This window comes from Alligator sinensis, unplaced genomic scaffold, assembly GCF_000455745.1.
Source record: "Alligator sinensis unplaced genomic scaffold, ASM45574v1 scaffold559_1, whole genome shotgun sequence".
NCBI classification, from domain to species: domain Eukaryota; kingdom Metazoa; phylum Chordata; order Crocodylia; family Alligatoridae; genus Alligator; species Alligator sinensis.
In genome coordinates this window covers 1,605,192-1,628,075 of record NW_005842251.1, presented here as the reverse complement: position 1 = coordinate 1,628,075, position 22,884 = coordinate 1,605,192, and the positions used below count along the sequence as shown (strand labels likewise).

General features: G+C 42.2%; 1 protein-coding gene across 10 annotated transcripts in view; it reads right to left on the bottom strand.

Annotated features, from left to right (window-relative positions):
• The window catches only part of ADD3 (adducin 3), a 171,757-nt gene that overhangs the window by 77,757 nt on the left and 71,116 nt on the right, over positions 1-22,884 (bottom strand). For all 10 annotated transcript variants that reach the window (XM_006027556.3, XM_025208772.1, XM_025208773.1 and 7 more), the window contains one exon: positions 16,488-16,532. The gene's annotated coding sequence lies outside the window, so the exon portion shown is untranslated. The remainder of the gene's footprint in view (positions 1-16,487; positions 16,533-22,884) is intronic.

Here is a 22,884-nt window from a genome sequence, read left to right as displayed (position 1 = left end):
CTCCAGCCTTCTCTTGTGGAGGCTGAACACGTTCAGGTCCCTTAGCCTCTCCTCATAGGGCCTGCCCTGCTGCCCCCTGATCATATCCTCCTGAAGTGCGGCGCCCAGAGCTGAACGCAGTACTCCAGCTGCGGCCTGACCAGTGTCGCGTAGAGGGGGAGGATCACCTCCTTGGACCTGCTCGAGATGCATCTGTGGATGCACGACAAGGTGCGGTTGGCCTTCCTGACCGCGTCCCCACATTGCCGGCTCATGTTCATTTTGGCATCAATGAGGACTCCAAGATCCCTTTTTGCCACTGCACTGATGAGAAGGGAGTTCCCCAGCCTATAGGCATGCTGCTGGTTCTTCCTCCCCAGGTGCAACCCATCCTGTTCTCATCTGCCCACTCCTGTAACCTGTCCAGGTCTGGTTGCAGCCTATTCTTCCCTTCTAGCATGCCCACATCCCCCACATCTTAGTGTCGTCTGTGAATTTGAACAGGGTGCTTTTTATCGCCTCGTCCAAGTCGCTGATGAAGATGTTGAATAGCGTGGGCCCGAGCACTGACCCCTGGGGGACCCCACTGCCCACATCCCTCGAGGTTGAAAATGACCCGTCCACCACCACTCTCTGGGTGCGGCCCTCCAGCCAGTTAGTGACCCATTTGACCGTGTATGTGTTGACACCACAGTCCCCTAGGTTTTTAATGAGACTAGGTGAGAGAGAGTCTCAAAGGCCTTCCTAAAGTCCAGAAACACTACGTCCACTGCTACACCTGCGTCCAAGGATTTTGTGACCTGGTCATAGAAGGCCACCACGTTGGTCTGACAGGACCTGCCTCGAATGAACCCATGTTGGTTGCCCCCAAGCATAACCTCCCCTGCTGGCCCCACGTGGACATGCACCAGGATAATTCTCTCCAAAAGTTTACCTAGGATCGAGGTAAGACTGACTGGCCTATGGTTCCCTGGGTCCTCCTTCCTCCCTTTTTTGAAAATGCACAGCAGCTATTACGGTCTATAAATCAGGAAGTCTCAAGCCTTCAGAAGATGGACTACATACATCTTAAAAGACAGCAGAAGACTATACTTCTCCTCCACTTCATACAGGCTTCCACCCTGAGGTAAGCAACCATAATGCCCATACCTCATCACTACAACAATCACTTGCACAGAAAAGTAATATTAAAGAAAACATTGAAATTTTCAGAGCAATTTGGTAGCTAGGACCATGCAGAGCTGCGTAAGACAAATAAACCATCCACAGATCTTTGGCAAGAGGACTGCAGACCACAGCTGGGGAGTTGCTGCTCTTAGGGAGCTGAACAATCCACTTTTAGGAATTACCCTTAAACACTATCCTTTCAAACACTGGCAAAAACCCCAAACATGTAATAAAAAACAAAACCAAGCAAACAAAAATCTCCTCCATGCAGAGCATGATAGTTCCTTCAGAGTAGGTATGTCACATCTAGCTCTGCAGGCCATGTGAATGGCCCAGGACTGGTCCACAGGCCAGCTGAACAGTGTGGGGCTGGCCCCGATGGCTGGATCTAGCAGACAGATTTTCCCCTCCCTACACACACTGGATCCAGAGCCCTTGGCACCTCCTCCAGCCAGGCTGGGACTGTGCCACATAAGATGCCTGCTCCAGCTAGTCCCAGAGGGACACTGTACATTGCAGGTCCTTTACCCAAGCGGGCACCACAGTCCCAGACTGGCCAGAGCGGGTGCAGGATGCAACATGAGGGATTCAAGGAGCATGCCCTCCTCACCAACTCCTGTCCCAGGAACCCGTGTGCATGTGGCACCTACCCCAGACTGGACTGGTCTTGCACCAGGTCCAGATGATGTGGTTCCATGAGCCAAATCTTTGACACCCCTGCATTAGAGCAGTGATTTTCAACCTTTGTAGACTCAAGGAACCCTGCAGAAAATGCCAGACTACAGAAAAATGAATAGAGCAATTTTTCTGTTGTGAAAAGATGGCAACAGGTCAGAATGTTATGGAATCCTATGATTCCAATTTGAAATGTCTGGGTTTATTGTGTTTGCACACCTAACAGTGTTAACACTGTGTGGCACCCTTGAAAGGATCTCCGGGCACCCTGGTTGAGAATCATTTCTTCAGAACAGGGGTTTTCAACCTTTTTTAGTAAGTGTACTCCCAGAGCCCGGATGCAGAGCCAGGGGGCGGATGTGGAGCAGAGGCAGTGTGGGGTGCTGGGAAGCATGTGAGCTTCCCCTCCCTCCTGCATCCGGCCCGTTAGGCGGCACCTGCGCAGCCTGCCGAGGGGTGCCGCTGCCCTCACTCCCCGCCCCCCCCCCAAGCCCTGCTCCTGGGAAGCGTGGGGTGGTGACACACCATCCCCGCCTGCCTTCACATACCCCCTAGGGCCCTCCCAAGTACCCCCAGGGGTATGCATACCCCCAGTTGACAACCCCGGCTTCAGAGGATCTAATTATCTGTCATCTTATAAATGTGGCACTTTCTAGACATCTCCAAATATGCACTTTAAATACGAGTTTAAAATTTCTCAAAAAACAAACACACACAAAAAAAACCCAAAAAACCCCCCAGAAACAAAACCCCCACACATTTTTCATTTTGTGGCCCCTAGGGAACATAAGAAATATTATGAGCCAGAAAACAAATATGTTACAGACCCCATTTGATTCTTGGTTACAACCAAAAAAAAGTCAAATGGTAACATCTCTCACACTAAACAGATCTAAGGAAGGGAGACAAAAAATAAGGCCCAAAAGTTATTTACCGACTATAACAAAATAGTAATAAGACAGAAAATTCACTGCTAAAGATGCAATTTCAATCACCTCAGTAGAAATAGACTTAATAATGAATCCTTCTCAGTGGTAGAGATCAGAGACATTCTGATTTGTATTTTTGTCAATTTAAGAAACAAGCAATATTTTAACAAGTTTTGTATGCATAAAAAGGGAGTGATCAGTTCTGAGACTCACCTCCATCTGATGCCACTGAAACCAGTAAAAGCTACATGTCTAATGTGAACCCACAACTCTGTTCAGACAACTTTTACACCACTGCTATGAAATGACAGACACTGTTTACATATAACTACCTTACAGTTGTAGCACACCGATTCTGCAGTCGGTAAAATTAAAATTTAAAAAGGCAATGATGCATTGCAAAATTTGCATGTTTACAACAACTTCCTTAAAGTTCAGGAATGTTTACAGCTGCAGTTTCTATCTACAGCTAAACTAGCGATGTGAAAAAAGACACAGCTTTCAGAATTGTGCAAGAAATAAGATCAATATTGGGGCACACCAAACAAGCTTAAAACATAACCAGTTTATTATGAAGTAGTTGAAAAAAATCAGTTCCTCTCATCAGCCCAAACCTGCAGGGTTCTGAGTTCTTCCTGGAGGAACTGATGCTACATCTCTTAGACCAGCAGGACCCAACCTTTTTGCTGGGTCTGCAACAGATTAGTCCCACACCCTCCCCAAGAGCTACTCAGATACCCTTCTCCTGTCCCATCTGCTGCTCCCTCTCCTGCGCTCCCTGACCAATCTGCTGCTCTGCTTCTTGCTTCCTCCCCTGGACTCTGTCCAATCTGCTGCTCTGCTTTCTGCTTCATGTCCTATCTGCCACTGTGCTGACTATTCCCTCCCTGATCTGTCACCTGTCACACAGAGGCTGCCCATGCCACGTGTAACATACATGCTATGATGCAGGTTGGCCATCCTTGTCTTAGACCATAAGTATAATATGGAACACGGATCTCCAATGATTTATGGGCTAGTGAAGTCATTAATGGGCACATACCTGGTTTTGGATGGTAAAAGACCTTTAAGCTCTGTAAAGATGCATTTGTTTTCATAGTTTTTATACTGTTCATGGATCTCTGATCTTTAGCAATCTAGTTTATAAAGGTTAGCCCCTTGTCTACAAAATTAAAGAATATTAAATTTGAAAAGAAAAGTCAAAACAAGCAAAGATCACAGGTCACGCATGCTTTACAGCTGGGTTTAGCATTCCAATTTAAAAATGTGTGTGTTAATCCAGCGTTAATCCAACATACTGTGTCTCCACAACGCTAACATGCCATTGAGACACTTAACGTTTAATGAATAAGACCGTTTAGGCTGGATGCAAGGAAAAACTGCTTTACTGTCCAAGTCCCCAAGGCCTGGAATAGACTCCCCCCAGTGGTGGTGCAAGCACCTACTCTGGACACCTTCAAGAAACATTTGGATGCTTATCTTGCTAGGATCCTTTGACCCCAGTTGACTTCCTGCCCCTTGGGCAGTGGGCTGGACCCAATGATCTTGCAAAGTCCCTTCCAACCCTAATATCTATGAAACGTATGAAATCTCCTTAAAATGTACACGATTTCTTTCTCAACTTTTCGGTGAACTATACCCTCAAGACGATGTCATACTGTGGAAGGTGGAAATTAAAGGAAATAACTCAAAAATAACTGCCCTGTACTGAAATGCCTGGTTACCTTCAAAAAGGTACAGCCCAAACAATATCATGCAAGACCATATTGAAAAAACTATGACGGCACAAGGTGAGATCTGATGTCTCATAACATGATTCCAAACCACTCAGAGATTGAGAGGGGGTTAGGAAACTGATTTACAGGCAGAAGTGAAGGAGAGGAGAAAGAAGAAAGAGTAAGTGTTAAACGTACAAAATGCTTTACACTCCCTTTGCCTTGGGAATGCAAAACAGCCATGTACTGTGCATGCAGTGGTGGTCAAGTAGTCGTCAACAGTGGTTCCAGCCCGAGTGAAAAGATAAGTCTGAAGATTACACGGGTCTGGATAACTATTGAGAGACCTGCATGGAAAAAAAGGCTGTACACTCCTGGCTTTACATAAGCCACAACTCAATTTGCCGTTAACAAAATCCATTCCCAGAGCTGTGCTCTCATTAGTGATTCTGGTACAAAACGCAGTAGATGAATAAGCCCGCTTGCTTCTAATGGGGTTACCCGTTTTTCAAAGCTGTGTTCTAGTCCAACAAGTCTCTTTCATGTGTCCTACTGGGTGCAATCACTGAATTTAAACTGCTCATTTGGGAATTTCCACAGCATTTCCTTAAATTATCAGCCTAATTCCAATAGCGCAAGAGAGAGAGAGAAAGAGAGAGAGAGCGAGCGAGCGAGAATGACCGAAGTAACCTGCCCAAAGATTCAGTAGTTTCAATGCCAGGTCTATTTATAGATAAGTAATTTAGAGAAGTTATTAGAGGTGCTCATTGAAGGATAAAGCTGCCATTGATGAGCGGACAGATGGAATGTTTTCTCGTAAGCTTCTACGAGGGATAAATAATTCTTACTCATTTCAGCTTAACAAGACAGGGTTACTTTTTCTGGAACTGTTAACATTTCTTTGAGCTCAAACAAGCATTTGAGGGAAAATACTTCAGAGCTGGGCTTTTTATCCAGTTTGAAAACGTGTATGTGCATGTCCAAAATTAATTAAAGATCCTGCATGGGTATATGCTGAGAACCTTGTCAGGCAGCACACCAACAATGTTTCATGAAAATCCCGTATATGTTTCTCAATTTGTGTGCATTTTCACATCAGAAACTCGGATTTTTCACACCGTAGCCTTGTCTACCTTAGAGATCATTGGTGTTGTAATTGCCTGGCTATCTAGTGCAAAGAACTTGTGTCCACACCCCAAACTACTTGTAAAGGCCTTTGGCACTAGTTTTGTATGAGGCACAGCAGCATGTTGCACTGGGCCATTTTACACCATTGCTAGTTCAGACCAAAGGCTGGTGATCTGGCAGCCTGGGTTGCAACTAGATCTCTCAGCAAAAAGGTCCCCTGCAGCTTGTTTTAACAAAAGTGTAATAATTTCTCTCCAGAAGTTCATCAATTCAAGGGAATTGTGCAATTGTTTTTTCCATAAATGTTGTGCCCTTTCATTTCTCATGTTGAAAAATATTAACAGAATTATGAAAGTGAAGTGATACTTATCTGCATTAACGGACTTAATCCCGCAGAACTTCAAGGTTCTGGCATTAAAGATTAGTCCCCCCTCATGTTGCATCTCTGCCATGTGCTCTGTTCCCCATTTGTGAACCAAGAAGTATGGTTGCAGGGCAGGCGTTTAAGACTCTACTTGCTTAATTAAAAAAAACAGACAAATCAAACAAACACATACTGCTAATACAAAATGTGGCACAGAATTCCTCAAACATCAGATTGTTCCTTTAACAGACTTTTGGTTTCTGGAGGTTTATTGGGAATGCTGGGATTGATATTCACAACATACCAGTACAGGGAAGGGAGACACGCTGAGTAGGTTTCTACTAACCATGATGGGAAGCATGAACAGCCTACTGTTACAATATTACAATGGCCCAGTTGAATTAGTATCATAGTGATGTGTTAGTCCAGTTATAAAGCTGGGTTAGATATTGCTGTCATGAATTCTCCACCCCCTGTGTTTAACAAACTCCCAGAGAGTCTTGGATTGGAATTTTCTGAAAGGGTTTCTCCACAAGTTGGCAACATCCAAAGAGGACAGTCAATAGGAAATGCATACGAAATTAAAGATTTCCATTTTATAGTGGCATATTAAGCCTCCGAGCACCTCAACACTGGTATTTTAACCAGATCACAACAAATCATCAGCGGTTTTGCTACTCTAATGACTTCTGGTTAGGAGTCTCACAAGTGTTGGAGTATGTGGGGAAGGGGGGGGGGGTTAAACCTCCAGATAAAGACTTAAGTGGGGGGGGGGGAAACTCCAGGAAAAATCCTGAAAATATAAACCTATAATGCACCAAAACCAGAAGACAAAAAGACCTCCAAAAAGTGTCTCTTTTTCCAAGCATGATTTAGGGGACTAATTGTATCAGCCTAATTACAAGAGCTAGCTCCCTGTAAGCTAAATATTTAACTGGTTCATGTGACAATCATTGTAAAGGAGTCTCTTGACATGCTACTATTTACAGCTGGGGACTAGCATGAATATCATTTCAATTCAGCAATCAGTGGCTACCAATCTGTGCTGCGCTATTGGTAATCCTGAAGTGAAACAAGAGAGTGTTTTGCCCCATATACAAGCAGGGGTAAACAGCAATTAAGTGACTGGCACAGACCACTGGACACTTTTCTTGTTTTAGGACCCAGCACAGGTGCACTAACACATGCCGATCACTGCAGACATGCCAGAATATACATTTAGCTTAAGCATACTCAAACTTAACACCATATGAGACAAGAAATATCACCGTTTTTAGAAAAGGTTGGGTTTTTCCCCTTTAAAAAAGACGACAGACAGACAGACAGACTGACTGTCAGCCTAAACTGCTTAGGTTGTAACATCACCAGATCCATCCTGCTATCTCCAGCATGATTTGTATTCCTGTACTTCAAAAAGAAAAGAAAAAGACTATAACTGATCAAGGCTAGAGAGAGTTTGCAGATCAGTGCTTGAAAAAAAACTAAAGAAAGGAGAAACATCCAGCTGTATGTGACTTAATCTACTGAACAACGCTTACAAAAATTACTTCATTTGAGGCTGACATGCCAAGACATTTAACTAAAACTAGTATTAAAGCTACGCGTACTTTTAACAAAGTAAAATGCAAACCAATTTCTAGGCACAGCAGTAGGCCAATAATAAACAAACAAATGCTCCTTTTATTAACATGGAACAACTGTTGGTGATGAACCTTGTTTTGACAGAGGAAAACCCAGAAATCTGGGTGTTTACTGAGCTGTTTTTCTCAATATCAACATTTCCAAAGGAGGTCATCACAACTGTACAACAGTCCAATGGGTGTGGGGAGACAAAGCCTAGGAACACAGGCAGTTGCTGAAATGATTAACTGCTTGCTTAGGAAAAAAAAAGTTTTAAAGGATTATGACTACCTTGGAAATAATTCAATTTTTAAACAATTGTTTTTCATTGGCTGCATTCTGCCTTTTACATGATAGAATAAGCCGAACTGTAGTAGGTTGAGAAAACAATCCCCACCCAATGCCGTGGCACTAGTGTTGCATATTAAGCTCTGGTTTCTTTCTGCTGATACAGATTTGCTGGTTTGTAAGCAACTATAACTAAGAATGGCTCCTCAAGCAGTAAAACCAACTAAGCAGTTTTTAAATCAAGATAATACAGTAAAGACCATATGGTTCAAACCACTTTTAACTCAATTTAGATAATGATAATGTTAGCAGAATGCAATACACAGTTCAAGTTTTATATTTTTTTCCCTAAAGGGCAGCATTGAGTTATTTACCTTGATTTGAAGCTAATCAGCAATACTAGCAAATATGCGCTGCTGTCTACAGAAATCAATCGGCATATTTTTATATACAATCCACTATCATTTAGAAATGGTTGGAAATTTCATATTCAGCACATAAGCAAGCAACTGATGAAACAATATTATCCTTTATGTTTGCATGCCCAGCTTTTCTGTTCATTATTTTACCATTAAATTAATGCAATGACAAAATGTGCTGCTAACCTTGCAAGGACCATGAGGACCCAACTGAAAAAAGCATCAGCCCTTTTCTGTCTGGTGAAAATCCAGAATTTTTTTCCCACTACATCCAAGCACAGTTCACTCCTGCATAAATCCTTGAGATAACAGCCAAGTTTTTCTGACCCTCAAGTGCAAATCAGAAACTTTACATTAATGCTATCCTCCTCTTTTTGCTTAGCATGAAACTGCTTTATCTCATAGCCCAGGAATCTGTCAGGGAATATGATATGGAAATGTATCTGCTGCCAGAAAACTGCTTCCATGATAAGGTATTGGAAGAGGAGGGGGAAAACAAGGAAGAGCAATCTACACTGCTCAACACTCCCCAGACACAAGAAGAAACTGTAACTTCAATGCTCAATGAATTTAAAGCCACAGGAAGTGCCTTCAAAAAGGTACTTGGGAAAGGAAGGAGTAAACAAATGCATTTTATAACAAATACATTAATTTAGTAAATCAGGCAGGAACCATGCACCAGAGAAGCACACAGATGTTTGTTAGGGCCCAAATACCCTGCCATTTTACTTCCACAATCCCAAGGAAGACAGTTAATCCTGTTGCCACTCCGCCTCAATGAGCAGCACCTCCAAGAGAATCTCCCAGACTAGGGACAGAAATTACACACAAACCGGTATAAGCGATTGGAAAGTAGTTCAAATCTGTAACACAGCAGAAGTTCAGGGCAGATAAACCACTTTCAAAATGGCAAAAACCAGTTGAAGATAAACCTGGAGGGATGTCATATCAGACTTCATTGATTTAGGTTAAATTGGTCTACTGAACTTCTGTCCCAGATCCCCTCTAGATTAATAGATTTCATAGATATTAGGGCTGGAAGGGACCTCGCAAGATCATCGAGTCCAGCCCCCTGCCCCAGGGGCAGGAAGTCAGCTGGGGTCAAATCACCCCAGCAAGATAAGCATCCGAGTGTTTCTTAAAGGTATCCAGGGTAGGTGCTTGCACCACCCTGGGGAGGAGTCTGTTCCAGACTCTGGGGACTTGGACAGTAAAGAAGTTTGTCCTTATGTCCAGTCTAAAACGGTCTTCTAGCAGTTTGTGACCATTGGATCTAGTCTTCCCTCGGGGTATGCTGGTGAATAGATGTTCTCCCAGTTCCTGATGCACACGCCTTGTATACTTACAGGCTGCTGCCAAGTCATCCCTGAGCCTTCGCTTCTTCAGGCTGAAGAGTCCCATGCCTCAAGTTAACTCACAGTCCCCAGCATCCCAGGATCTTTGTATCTCCCCTGAACCCCTGCTTCGCAGAGTGAGCTGGCTAGCCTTGGTCCAAGCTGTCTGCTCCAGCTTAGCAGAGAGACATCCTCTAACACCACCCCACTCCCCCGGCTTCCGTCCAGAGGCACTGCAGGCATGTGGCTGCATTTCCAGAATCAAAAGTGCAAGTCTGTTCGGTTGCTTATTGGTTCCAGCTTTGCGGCTCAGACTAACCTGCGAAGATTGAAACAATTCAGTATCAGGCTTTTTTACTGTCTGTATTTAACCAGGATGACATATTTTGACCATTTTGTTGCAGCAGCCCCTACTACTTCTCCCACTCTTGCCTTCTTACGGAAGATACATATTCATCACCTCGTAGTCAAGGGCTCTGTTAAGTAAATGTATTTTTTAAACAGGGCCTTAACTACAATTTGTCAAATCTGGTCCTATTATATCATTAGCCTGCCTGTCTGCTGCTCCCTTAAGGCAAGTCAATTGTTATCAGTCATTGAGCTACAGGAGTTGCAAATGGCCCTGGACTGGGAGTTTGGGTGAAGGGGGGAAAACCCCCCACAATTTCTAACTGCCCATATTTATAAAAATCAAAAGAAACAAAGAAAAAGAGGAAACTTTTTACTTTAGCAGAGAAAGCCAAGAATAACTGAGATGCATTTTAACATGTTAAATGGACCCAATGTTCTGCTTAAGTCTTTGTTTCTACATTGTATGCAATTCTTATTCTGGCAAGATAAAACACCCCACATGATATTTCAGTTGAGTCTGTCATGCACTATTTAACTACTTTGCACAGTTCAATCTGGGAAGAGCATCAATCCTTTGACATAAATTATCATAGTAAATAGAACAGCTCGAAACTTCAGCACAATCACTACAGAAAACTGGCTGGGTAGAGACAAGATAGAAAATAATTCCCATGCACACCCAGGAAATGACCGTGATCATTCAAGGAAATAGGATCCAAATGACAGAATAGTTTCTTTGGTTGAACAGGAAACTAATCTAATCTAATAAATGAACACATTGATTTTCCAGGAGACAACCTCACCACAAATATACTTTTCCTTTACAACACTATCACCAATCTATCTTTCAAACTTCAATGAAGAAACAGTGGAACCTAGAGCGCAGATATGCTGATAAAGGAATTACCATCTACGACTGCATTTCTGAAATAATAATCCAGAATAATCTATCCTCTTGACCAAAGTGGTCGTTCTGCTCTCTACGTGTTTCACGCATCAAAATATTACAAGAGGAGAGGACATATTTTTAAAAGGTCCTATTTGTTCATAATTAGGCTAACTAGAAAGAGTCCCCCACGTTGCCACTGCTCAAGAGTGATGAGGAAACTGAGGCAGGCAATGGGATACAAATATTATGAAAATCTCTCTCACTAGGAAGGTAGTAAAGTATGGAGCAGGTTACCCAGAGGGTTTGTGGAATCTCCATCCTTGGAGGTTAAGAACTGGGTGGAAAAAAGCCTTGGCTGGGATGATCTAGTTGGGGCTGGTCCTGCTTTGAGCTGGGGGTTGGACAAGTCCCTTCCAACTTGATTTTCTATTATATTGCAGTCTCCCTCCTGCCCCCCAACCAAGCCTGCTTCCCTTGGTGCTACTTAAAGTAACAAATAATTGGGTTATACACCTTTACAAAGCCTGTGCTTTGTTTGCTTTGACTGTCATGTGTCACTGGAGAAGTAAATTGAAAGCAAGAAGGCCCACAAAGTTGGCACTCTAGAAAGGGGGAACAAGTGGAGAGACAGCACTAGCCATAGGGCCTAAACAGTTAGATCAGACAGCTCTCAAAAGTTGCTGGAAAGAAAACTGGTACCCAACAACATACCAGCACCTCTGTATCTCACTATTTCAAGACACTTAAACCACAGGATACAATGTGTTGTGTTACTCAAAGACTGTCTGGTGATTGTTTAAAAAGGAGTAGACCACAACTAGTGCTCAAGATGGTGATCTTTTCAAGTAGCGCATGTCACCTGTTTCAGTGACGATGCCATCACAGAGGAAAGGATATTGTTTGGTGATATCATTTATTGAACAAACTGTATAGTTGAGAGAAATGCTAGATGAGGTTTTCGGTACAAGGTACCCCTTCCTTAAGAGCTGGTAAGAGAGGCTAAACAACTATACAATTGGTCCAACCAAAGATATTACCAAGAAATTTCCACCTCCGTGCTATTACAAACATTTTTTGTGAAGATCTTCAGAGTGAACAGGGCACAAAAGCAATATCTATTACCTTGGAAAACTTAAGATGAAATCAATCCATTGGCATTTGGAAGCAGTGAGCTGCTTAGAGGAATTCTCTTACTTTATCAGTCTGTAAAATACTTCAGAACTGGTCACAAAGCTCACCTTGATCTTTTTCTTGGTAACTGCTTCTTACAGTGATTTTAGGGGTATAACTGGTGGTATAATTGGTGGAGCTTGATGAATCCTAGGTGGTATTCTCATTGGGACAATTGTTTGCTTATCTCTTCTACTTTGGAAAGTGGATTAAGTTCTATGACAGTAAGTAGAGAATGTTTCTAATGTCATTCAACAGTATACATAACATTGTTTCTTCTCATTAATACATTGATAAAATTTATCTGTGCTTATATAAAATTGTCACCTCTCTTCCTAGGTGGTTCTTGTGGTGTACTGTTGCAACTGTGATGATACAGGGGAAAAGCACGAAGCAAGGTTTGTTTGGTAATATCTTTTAAAAGTCACCTGAGGAACAGCACTATGTGCCCAAACGTTTACCATCTGTCCCAACTATAATGGTTCAAAAACAAATGCTGCTTCCCACAAGCTTCTTATCAGTCTGTCTTTCTGCTTGCGTCATTGGACTACAGTGTATCCTTCTTTTCACTGACAACCTCAAAAGACACAGAAAGTACATTCTTTATGGTGTATTTTTTCATATATCACATTACCCCAAATGAGATGCACACTTTGTTTCGGAAAGGCAGAATAAAAAAGATTTTCCAGTCATGGCTGAGTTCTGATTGCCTGCAGCAGTAGCGGGGTCTACTTGTCACTGCCCCCCCCCACCTTCCTGCACAGCCAAAAGCTTAAGGTTTAACCCCTGTTATAGCCATTGCTGAATTGGCAGCAGCTTTTGGCTGTTCAACTAAAAGCTGCTGCCAATTCAGCAGTGCCTGTGATGGGATTAAACCTCAAGATTTGGTTAAAAAACAGACTCCATGTCACCTCCATGTCTCTGGGTGGGAGGGGTGGAGAGCCAATCCCTAACAGCCACCCCAGTGTCCCTGTGTCTTCATTCTAGCAGGGAAATCAGCTTCATTGCTTAAAACATGCACCCCGATTTTGGACAGCTAACAGATGGGTTGGCAGGGAGTTGCATGTAGCATGCAAATAGATACATTGTTTACACTAATTCCAATATGATTTTTTTGAATTTATGATAACCTCTCTTTCAGAGTCAAAAAGGAGAGGAGGAGCCATTCCTCAACATAGCTTTATGGAATATCCCAGAAGTACCAACCTGCCCCAAACAGAAAAAGAGGAAATTACTTTCAAATTGTCTGACCATATGCTTACACCAGAACGAGAGCCACAGCAAACTCTGCTTCAGACAGAAGAGAATAAAAAATCTTGGGTTACATGATGAAAAATTCAAACTGATCAATCATAAAGGAACGAGAATAACCCCTACATTCTCTCCTCCTCAAGCCTTTCCAACTGGACACTGTTTTCTTAAGTGGCTGGAAAAGGGAAGAGCTGTCAGCTTGGAGCCAGTCATATATTACTTATCAGTGCTTCATTTTCAGAGTGACTAGGAAAAGCTATGTCTTGTCTTCTTTTTACAATGCCGGAAATCTCTTCTGAAGTGTTTTTAAGGAGTGGCAGGGAAGAAGTGTCAGGAAAAGAGTTTGACAGGTTTTTGCATGGTTAGGAAAACTCTTCTGGGAAAAATGTGCAACAGCCATTGTTCAATTTAAGCAAGGAGAGAGAAACTCCTTTAGCAATAGAAGATTCAGTGGACGAACTTGGCACTCATTTGCATCTCTCTTTGCAGTTATGTATTAATTCCTTTGTATGATCTCCTGCCAGCATCTTATCTTCCAGTCTGTGGAAAAGGTGATTCTCACACTGAGAATACTAAGGTTCACATATAAACAGGCCCTCATGTACTAAAGAAAACTGAACAACCCCAGACTCCTAAGGATGCCAGCCTTCATCAAACAAAATGGAAGAGACAGCAGGAACAACTTCAAAATAGAGCCACGGATACAGATTCATTGCGTCCAGATATGGGAAAGTGCGTTACTAATGGAAAGGCTGATTTCCCACCACATTTGGGAAAGAATTTCTCCTTTCTTTCCTCATTTTTCTACAAGGGGCTTGCAAAAGAGCTTTTGCGTCATCTCAAGTCTTAGTACAAACCTCCATGAGAAGATCAGAAGTCTGGCCATGCTCCATAATCCTCAGTGCCATAAAATATTGTGCCTTCGCTGCCTGATATTCTCTATGTTAGAAACACTATTTTGAATGAAAGTTTGACAGGAAAGGGAATGAAAAAAGGGTCAAAGGAGCAATATTGTTACTCTCCAAGTGTAGTAAAAATGAGATTTAAGGGTGCATCCAGATGAGCATGGACGTGCAGTGTGTGGCACTGACGACCCATCTGCAATGCGACACACCGTACATGCAGGCATACCCTGCACTGCTAATTAGCAGCAGTCTCCCCTGGCTGCTGTGCTGTGGCCCCTTCACCAGCCAAGCTCTGGGAGGTCCGCATGGGCCAAATTTGGGGGTGAGGGGCAGGAGCAGGGTTGCGGGGACTGCGGGTTGGGACTGAAGAGCACTAGCACAGCCTGGGGGTTTGAGGAACTGTAGGTCAGGAGTGCTGGGCACTGCCAGAGCATGGGGGCGGTAAGGGACTGAGGGTCGGAAGTGAGGGGTACCAGCAGGGCCAGGGGTCTGTGGGTACTGTACAGTTTGTACTCTGTGTTGTAACTAACAGCAATTGATCTGAAAATATGGAAAACAAATCCAAAAATATTTATTAAAAAAATGGGATTCTATTACTGTTTAACTGTGATTAATCGCAATTACTTTAAAATCTCAAGATTAACTGCAATTTAAAAAAAAAACATTTGACAGCCCTAATCAAAATACCTACCTAATATATGAAACGCCAATTAGTCTTAATTTGAAGTCATCTTGGATTTGGATAAATACAGTAAATCAGATCGTTTTGAAATAACTATAAAAAACCAAGTCTTGAACTAAGGGTACCTGAAGTGGTGATTTATAAACAACAAGTAGTCTCTCCCCCAACAGTTAGACTCTACACATGCAAAATTAAAATACATTTAAAATGTTTCACGTCTAGAGTCTACTTAGTGAAAGATCGTCCCCTCACTGCTATGGTTCTGACAGCAGCGGCAGGGAGCAAAGGGCCAGACCTCCACCCCTTGCCTCCCCTGTGACTGTTCCTCCTGCCACATGCCCCCCCCCCCCCCCAGGTTGCCTCCCTGCTGCCTGCCCCCTGCACAGCCCCTCCAGGTACAAGCAGAAGCTGCAGGCCTGGCCCCAGCTGGGTCGTGGGGGTGGAGGCAGGCAGTGCAGTATTCCCCATGCTTTCCTAAAGCCACACAGGCAGGTCTTTACTGTGGACCCCCCCAACCACCACACAGTCTCCCCAGCACTCTTCTAGCCACATGTCACCTAGCCCAAGGCAAGTGGCAGATCAGCTCTGGCTTTGGCTCTGAGCCTGGGGCCAAATCCAGAGCTGAGTTGCTGCCTGACCTGGGCCAATACTCAATCCATGTTGCTGGGGGGGAGGCAGAAGAGGGACACAAGTACTAGGAAAAGAAGCAGACCAAGAATAGGGCCATTGCTAGGCCCTATGTTAAGGTGTACACCTCAGTACCTAGTTTAGGAATACATTAGGCATCTGAACAAGCATTTTTATTCATTTCATCAAGGGCCTCTACAATTAGAAGGAATTTCAGTGAAAGTAAAGTTTTAAGTAATGGAAAAGTCACTATCCACTATACATCTAGAGTATTTTCTGCTTATAAGACTGTGAATGAAGATCTACAACAGAGCATCTTGGTAGATGCACTACCAGGGCAACTTGTCCAGGAAGTAGGAAATGGTCAGGTGTCAGGGGAAGAAAGTAGAAACACAACATTACAACCAAACTGCATCTACAACCCAGGTAACCACTCAGGTTTTGCTGCTATAATACAGTTGCAAAATGAGAAAACTTAAACCCAGTAAACAGCAAAATTCATAACTTTGAAGCTGACTTTATTTCACTTAAGCCAAATTACACACCATAGTCAATATACCTGTTAAATGCCTGGCCTTTAAACTGGGTTACTCAATTAACCTGTTCACAAGGATCTGATAATGCTTACCTACTCTGAAGCCATAGGAGGTAGCCTGTTTATGAAGCACTTTGTGATCCTCACATATAAGGACACCAAAGAAGACTCAAATTATTTTGTGTCAAGTGTTAGACACTTTTTAGGTCATCTAGTTGTTCGTAAAGCGAATGCAAGACTGCTAACAATAGTATTTCATTAGATAACATGAAAGAGATTGAGAAGCAGGGTTACAGCATAACACATCAATATTTTGAAGCAGTTTTAGTCATTTTCCAAGGGTTTAAAATACACCTTCAGAAGTATCTAGTCAATTCTGTTATTTTCTTCATCGAGTGCATGAATATATTAAACTGACTCTGAGGACATGCTGCTATACAATGTAGAACATTTAGTTACCTGGATGTTTTTCACAGCTCTCCTTGCTCTATTAACAGAATGGACCTGTAAAACAAAACAGAGAAACCATTATTTCCTGGAAAGGTTTCTATATTGCTGGAATAGTATCATGTTACCATTTCAATATTCTCTTGAATTAATCCTAATCCCTTTATTTAAAAAGCAGTTAGTTAAGCTATCAACAAATTGTTTATTCAACTCCCCATTAAAATATTTACATAAATAACTCTCTCACTGTAAAATTTAATGAGATGCGGGTAGATTACTTATTATGAAGAATGCAGAATGCCCTATATAGTGTCAGTCATTGGAAGGGAGAACCCTTAAAATTGGAGAAAGTTAAAAAACTCCCAATCAGGAAGCTGTTAATGCATTAATCCAGCCAGGTTGCCAAATTCAACCTGCACCAGTTCAGAATCTAAAACCCAGTCCAATTACTGGAAATGTAAAATAGTGGCGACAATTAAGTACGATTGACATTCATCTTCCAGCCCACGCAGAGAGTTAAACTTTTGAAGCACTGAGGCTGTTCCTGAGATACTACTGAGTAAGCACACCAGGGCTTGGTTTGAAAGCAAAAGGAAGGCAACGTCTCTTTCCAGTTTGGAGATTTCATGAGTACTATTTTTAAAAGCTCACAGAAAACTATCCCCTTTCTTTGCCAAGCCAGATCTAGGCATAGCTATACCTATGCTTTACTGTGGGTATTTCTCCTGCTTCTTGGCTTTGCTGTTTGCTGCAAGGGGCAGGGAGGGAATTTTTTTTTCCTTCTGCTAATACTTGTCAAGGGCAGAGGAAGAGTGGTTTAAGCCTTCCTCAGAGGCCTTCAACGCTGGCTGCAGCCAAGACTGGGAATTTTGACTGGGGCGTGCCAATGCTCTTGCTGGGACTTCAGGTTGAAAAGTTCCTGGCTAGAGGGTCTTCCACCTATGCTCATGGTCAGACCGATCGCTATATTTGGGATAAGGAAGGAATTTTGTGTCATGGCCGGACTGGTATGAATTGTGGGCACTTTGCCTTCCTCTGTAGTCGAGGGCATGGTCTTCTTCCTGAGATCTCTTGAGTGTCTATTAAGAACTTCTGCAGCAGCAGGATATCAACCACTGTGGTCCATGCTTTACATGCGCCAGGTCTGGGTGCAATGTCTTGTGTTGCACCACATTTGATGAAGAGTTTAGGACAATGGGGGCACACCTACACGTGCGTTTTAATGCACGAGCCTATTTTAATGTGCATCAAAGCATCACAAAACCATGCTCTTTAACTAATGCACATTAAAATGGGCTAATGCGCATTTTTCTAGTACTTCATAATGGAGGTACTAGATTTAATGTGCATTATCTTAAGTTCATTAATGAACGTGTAGACACACCCTGGATTTATACAGCCTAGTCTGGACAGGGGGTTGGACTACATGACCTCTTGAGGTCCCTTCCAGTCCTACTTCTCCATGATTCTATCATTCTGTGATTCTATAAAGGTTTCTTTTGCCTCCAATTCACTTTTTCATGTATAACTGAAATGACTAGCATAAAAACCTATGTTTATTAAATCTTTCCTTTCCTGGTTTCTCTTATTCTTCTAGCATGAACTATTTTATATCCAGGAAAGGTTCTTCTTTCCCTTTATGCAACATATGGGAGTAAACGTACAAATGTATTTTATTTGCACATGACCCCCAACAAATTTTTAAAAAATCTTCAAATTCTGAAAAAACAGAATCATATCATACACACACCTCTTTCTGTCAGTCTTGAGACCACAACTAAGACAGACACAGCTCCTTGTGTTTTAAAGTTTGACTCAAAATTAGCAACAACCACAAGTTCACAACCCTGCATGAGTTTGCCCATTATGAAGAGAGTAAACTCAGTTTGTACAAAACCATTCAGGCATTTACATTTCTCATGAATCCCAACATTGTTATGCATAAGCTGCGATTGCCAGTTCCAACTGTTAGAAACCTCTCTCTGTACCACACCTCACAAATTATGAAAGTATCCCCAATGCTACTATTTTTTAAGCTCTCCAGAACTTGGAAGGCTACACTAATTTATAAGAGCACCATTTTTTCAGCTGTACCGTACATCATTTCCCCACCAATTACTATATCTTACTTAATCCAATGTTCTCCAATTAGTTTAGTTGTATTAAAAGTTGTGCTTCTAGGAAAATGAAGTTATTAAATAAGGCAAGTAAACAAAACATTGACACAAAATTGCACAGGGCTCACTCTGCCACACAGTATTCCCAACAGCAAAATGAAAACAGGAGACTTGTAATTAAATAACCATGAAATGCGATTCTTTCACATGTGAGCAAGCAGTGTTATTTTTCCTCAATTACTCTGCTAGATAAAGTTAATTTCTCTCTCCCCCAGTGCCCTACAAAAAAAAATCTAGCAATACCACTAATTTTAATAAATAAGTTTTTCTCTATTTTTATCTTGGACCAGCCAGCACACATGGTAAAAGTGCCAATAACTGTCATTTAAGTACTTCATTTTGGGTTTACTTGTAAGAGCAGAGAGGCAGTTAGCTGTGTTAGTAGGAAGTCAGGCAGAAGGCAGAGCAGGGTGGCACCTTAGAGACTAACTCATTAAATATGCATAAGCTCTGGCAGGCAATTGAGGAGGTAGGCTGTCGCCTTTCCTTCTACTTGTGCGATAAGGATAGAGAATTAGTATTATGAACAGTCCATTGCCAGGGAACATTAGCGTCCATGAAGGGCCTGCCAATTCCAGGGATCTGCTGACTTTGAATTGCTGGAGATATAACCAAGTGCGATTTCAATGAGGGCCTATGGACATGCTACTAAATTTAGGACTAAGCTCCAGTCATTTCCAACTGTTCTCAGCCAGGCACTGGGGTGGCTGCGCTCGGGCAAACCTCTCATTTAGAACAGGCAAAAAAACCATACGCTGCAGTTTCCACTGACAGTTTATCATGGTTACAGTGTTTCTTCAACTATTTCTGTTCTGTATTTAGAAAGAAGCAGGATGACAGACTCATCACACAACAGGGAAGTACTTTCCAGTCAATTTGTTAATGGTGATGTTAAACATTACAAAACAAAAAAAACCAAATCACCAAGCCCAGATAATGTGCTCCTGTGATAGAGTCGGTAAAGGAACCGACTGTTTACTAATGTCAGTTTAAGAAAGCTGGAAGCCCAGGGAAATTCCAATATACCAAAAGAATAATGTTGTACTAACAGTAAAACGAAGTGAACGGATGCTCTTGGAAACGACAAGCCAGCTGCCTCAACACCAATCCCAGGCAAAATAATAAGAGACGTAAATGTTACAGAATTAAAGAATGAGAATATAACTCATAAAAGTCAATACCATCTGAAGATGGCGGTCTCATCAAACACAGCTCTTTCACTCTTTGGTAAGTTTGTTAGGTAAAGGCAACTGCACAGATGTAGCAGACTTGCATGAGCTTTCTGACTTAACACTGCATAACATTCTAATTAAAAAAATTAATGCTAATGCAGTATCAATGAAGCACAAGTTAAACTGATTATGAACTAGTTGGCTGACAGACCGCAAAAGCAACAGTTAATCAGCATCAAATGGAAGCATCTTTAGTGGGGTCCTATAGGGACTGCTCCTAGGCCTGACATTGTTCAACATCCCTGTCACTGATGTGGAAGTAAATATAAAAATCACAGCTGAAAAAATCTGTAGCTGAAACAAAGATTGGCAGTGCATAAACAACAGATGAGGACAGGGCAATTGTACAGAATGATCTGGATGGCCAAGCACAAAGCTAGGAACAAAGAATGCAGGTCATTCCTACAGAGTGTGTGTGGGGGGGTGGGGGGGCAAACACGGGATCATGTCCTGGAAAGATGTAAAAAAAAACGATTTGCAAAGTCATAAGTGTCTCGCGAACAAGACATTTACCAGGATGGCCCAATGCAATTCTGCAGCAAAAAATGGCTCACACATTCTTTAATTGTTGAAGAACAAGGGAGCAGGGAATCAGCAAGTGATTTTTGCTCACTATATGGTATTGATCAGACAGATACCAGCATGATAAATCCAGTTATGGTGTTCATAGTTCAAAAGGGTATTAACAAAAACTGGGGTGAGTAAAGAAAAGAACCACAGATATACTACAAGGACTAGAGAAAGTGCCAGATAAGGTATTTTCTAAGTTTAAATCAGTACCTCCATATATTGTCCTTTTCCTTTAAGAAAGGCTTTGACTTTTGACAGAACAGTGCTATTTTCTCTGAATTTACTCAATTGCCAGTTGACTGTTAAACTTACAAAACACACGATGCCCCTCTAAGAGAGAGAGAATTGTGAAGCACACCATCTATTCCAACATGGCAAAGAACAGCTAGAGCCCTTCCACCCCCCCACTCACCCGCCCTCCCCCAGCCAAAATGCATACATACATGCATCATTTTGCAATAATGCAAATAAGCCTACAAATGAAATAGTTGGTGAAGAGGGTCATCCAAGTAGGAAGAAAGTTGTGTCTCAAACAGTCTGTTCCTCCTGTTGAGTAAGAAGCACAAAAGTGCTCCAGCTATTCAAATGATCTTTCCCACCCATTCTGAACTAAGCAAGGCTGGGTTGCATCCAGCAGTTATGAGTCACTGTAATGTTAGGTACTGAGGAGGCACAGGGAATTTAGGGGCTATCCCAGAGCAATGCCCTCTAGGGTAAAAATACAATCTCTCAAAATCACTCATATTTAATGGCTGATCCATCTAATGAAGAAAAGCACTTTTGGTTTGAATCCTGCCCCTAGGTTATAAAAATAAAGAGAAAAACAGCAGGTATCACAGAACTCTGAGCTCCAAACTAATGAGCTAGAAACTAATTTCTTTCTTTTTACAAACAAAAACATCAAAGGATTGTGCAACTGAAGAGAACCCTTGAGGAAACAATTGGAAATTTTTCATAACGTGGTATTTCCTTATACCACTGACCACAGGAATGCAAACAGTTCTACCAAGTACGCATTTTCTTCACTGGAAACAACCGAGAATAATTCAACAATGGTTCCATCCTCTTCCAGTCTCAAGCCTGCAACATACGGTGGCAAGAGAGTGAGATGTATAGCAACTACCATGGTCCTAACATTTTATTAAGAAACTCACTAGCTGATAGGCTTATAAAACACGAACACCTTAGGGGTTTTAAGAAACAGGACTACAAAAGATGTTTTTCTAATTCTTTTTTAATTATTTTTTTCATTACAATGTCTCCTTTGGCTGGATTTTCCACAAATATCTTCAACATTTATACTCAATACAATAAAATACCTGATGCCAAACCCTGTATGACATCTGCAGATGTTATTGAAATGGGTGTAAAAATGAAATGGCACCACTGGTACAGTTTCCCTTGCATAATCTCTTTCAGGCTCCTGTGAATTTTGTCAATTTGCAGGCATGACATGAATACACAACAAAACTATAAAGTCTCCTTGGAGGAAGCTGAAGATTTTGGCTGCTTATTAGAAAGCAGATGGGGTGTGTAGCATAAAAACACACGAGACTTATGATACAGGTGAGAAAATTAATTTCTTTTTCTCCCTCTGTTGGGTTGGTTTGGTTGGGGGGAGGGGGGGATTGTTTTGGGGAGAGGGAAGGGACAGAAGGGCCACAAATTACTTGCTTTCCATACCAACCACCCCCACAGCAGGCAGTAGTCCTACTATTCTACCCTTTTCATAACACATGGCATCTGACAGCAGACAGAAAAGTATCTTGATGGTTCTGCTGAAGTGAATGACAGTGGAGGTGTTATCTGGGGACAATTTCAGTTGTCACAATAACTTCAGAGCTCTAAAAGCTACGGTCTCCAGATATCTGTGAACTTATGAACACATCACTGCTCTCGTTATTACTTCCCGGACTCAAAGAACATCACATAAAGACATCATTTTAGAATTGGTTCAAAGGCTGGCTACTGGCTCTTCTTGGAGTCTTCTGATCTCTGGTTTCCTTTGCTAGGAGAGCGAATGATAGAAATGCTTCAGAAGGCAGGCCAGTCAGCCCTCATACTGCTTAACAGCAGCCTCTTCGGTGGCTAATTAACTGACAACACTGACACACGTAACTTTAACCAGACATAGCGCTGGGTCTGATATGGAAAAAAACAAAGGGTAAAAGTAAAATGGGAGCATCATCAGGATCCAGACAGGGGCCAGCTGGGGTGTGGGGAGAGATCTATAACTGGTTCTCTAATATGCAGATTACATATTTGCAATGCATCTTTGCACCAAAGCTACCAAGGATGCAAAGGCACACTATTCCCTTCATCACACCTGCAGGACAAGGGGACAGGTAACAAAAAGGGGAAGAGAAATATGCTAAGAAGACTCAAAAAAATTTCGGGGGGGGGGGGGGGGGGGGGGGGCGGCGGGCGAGA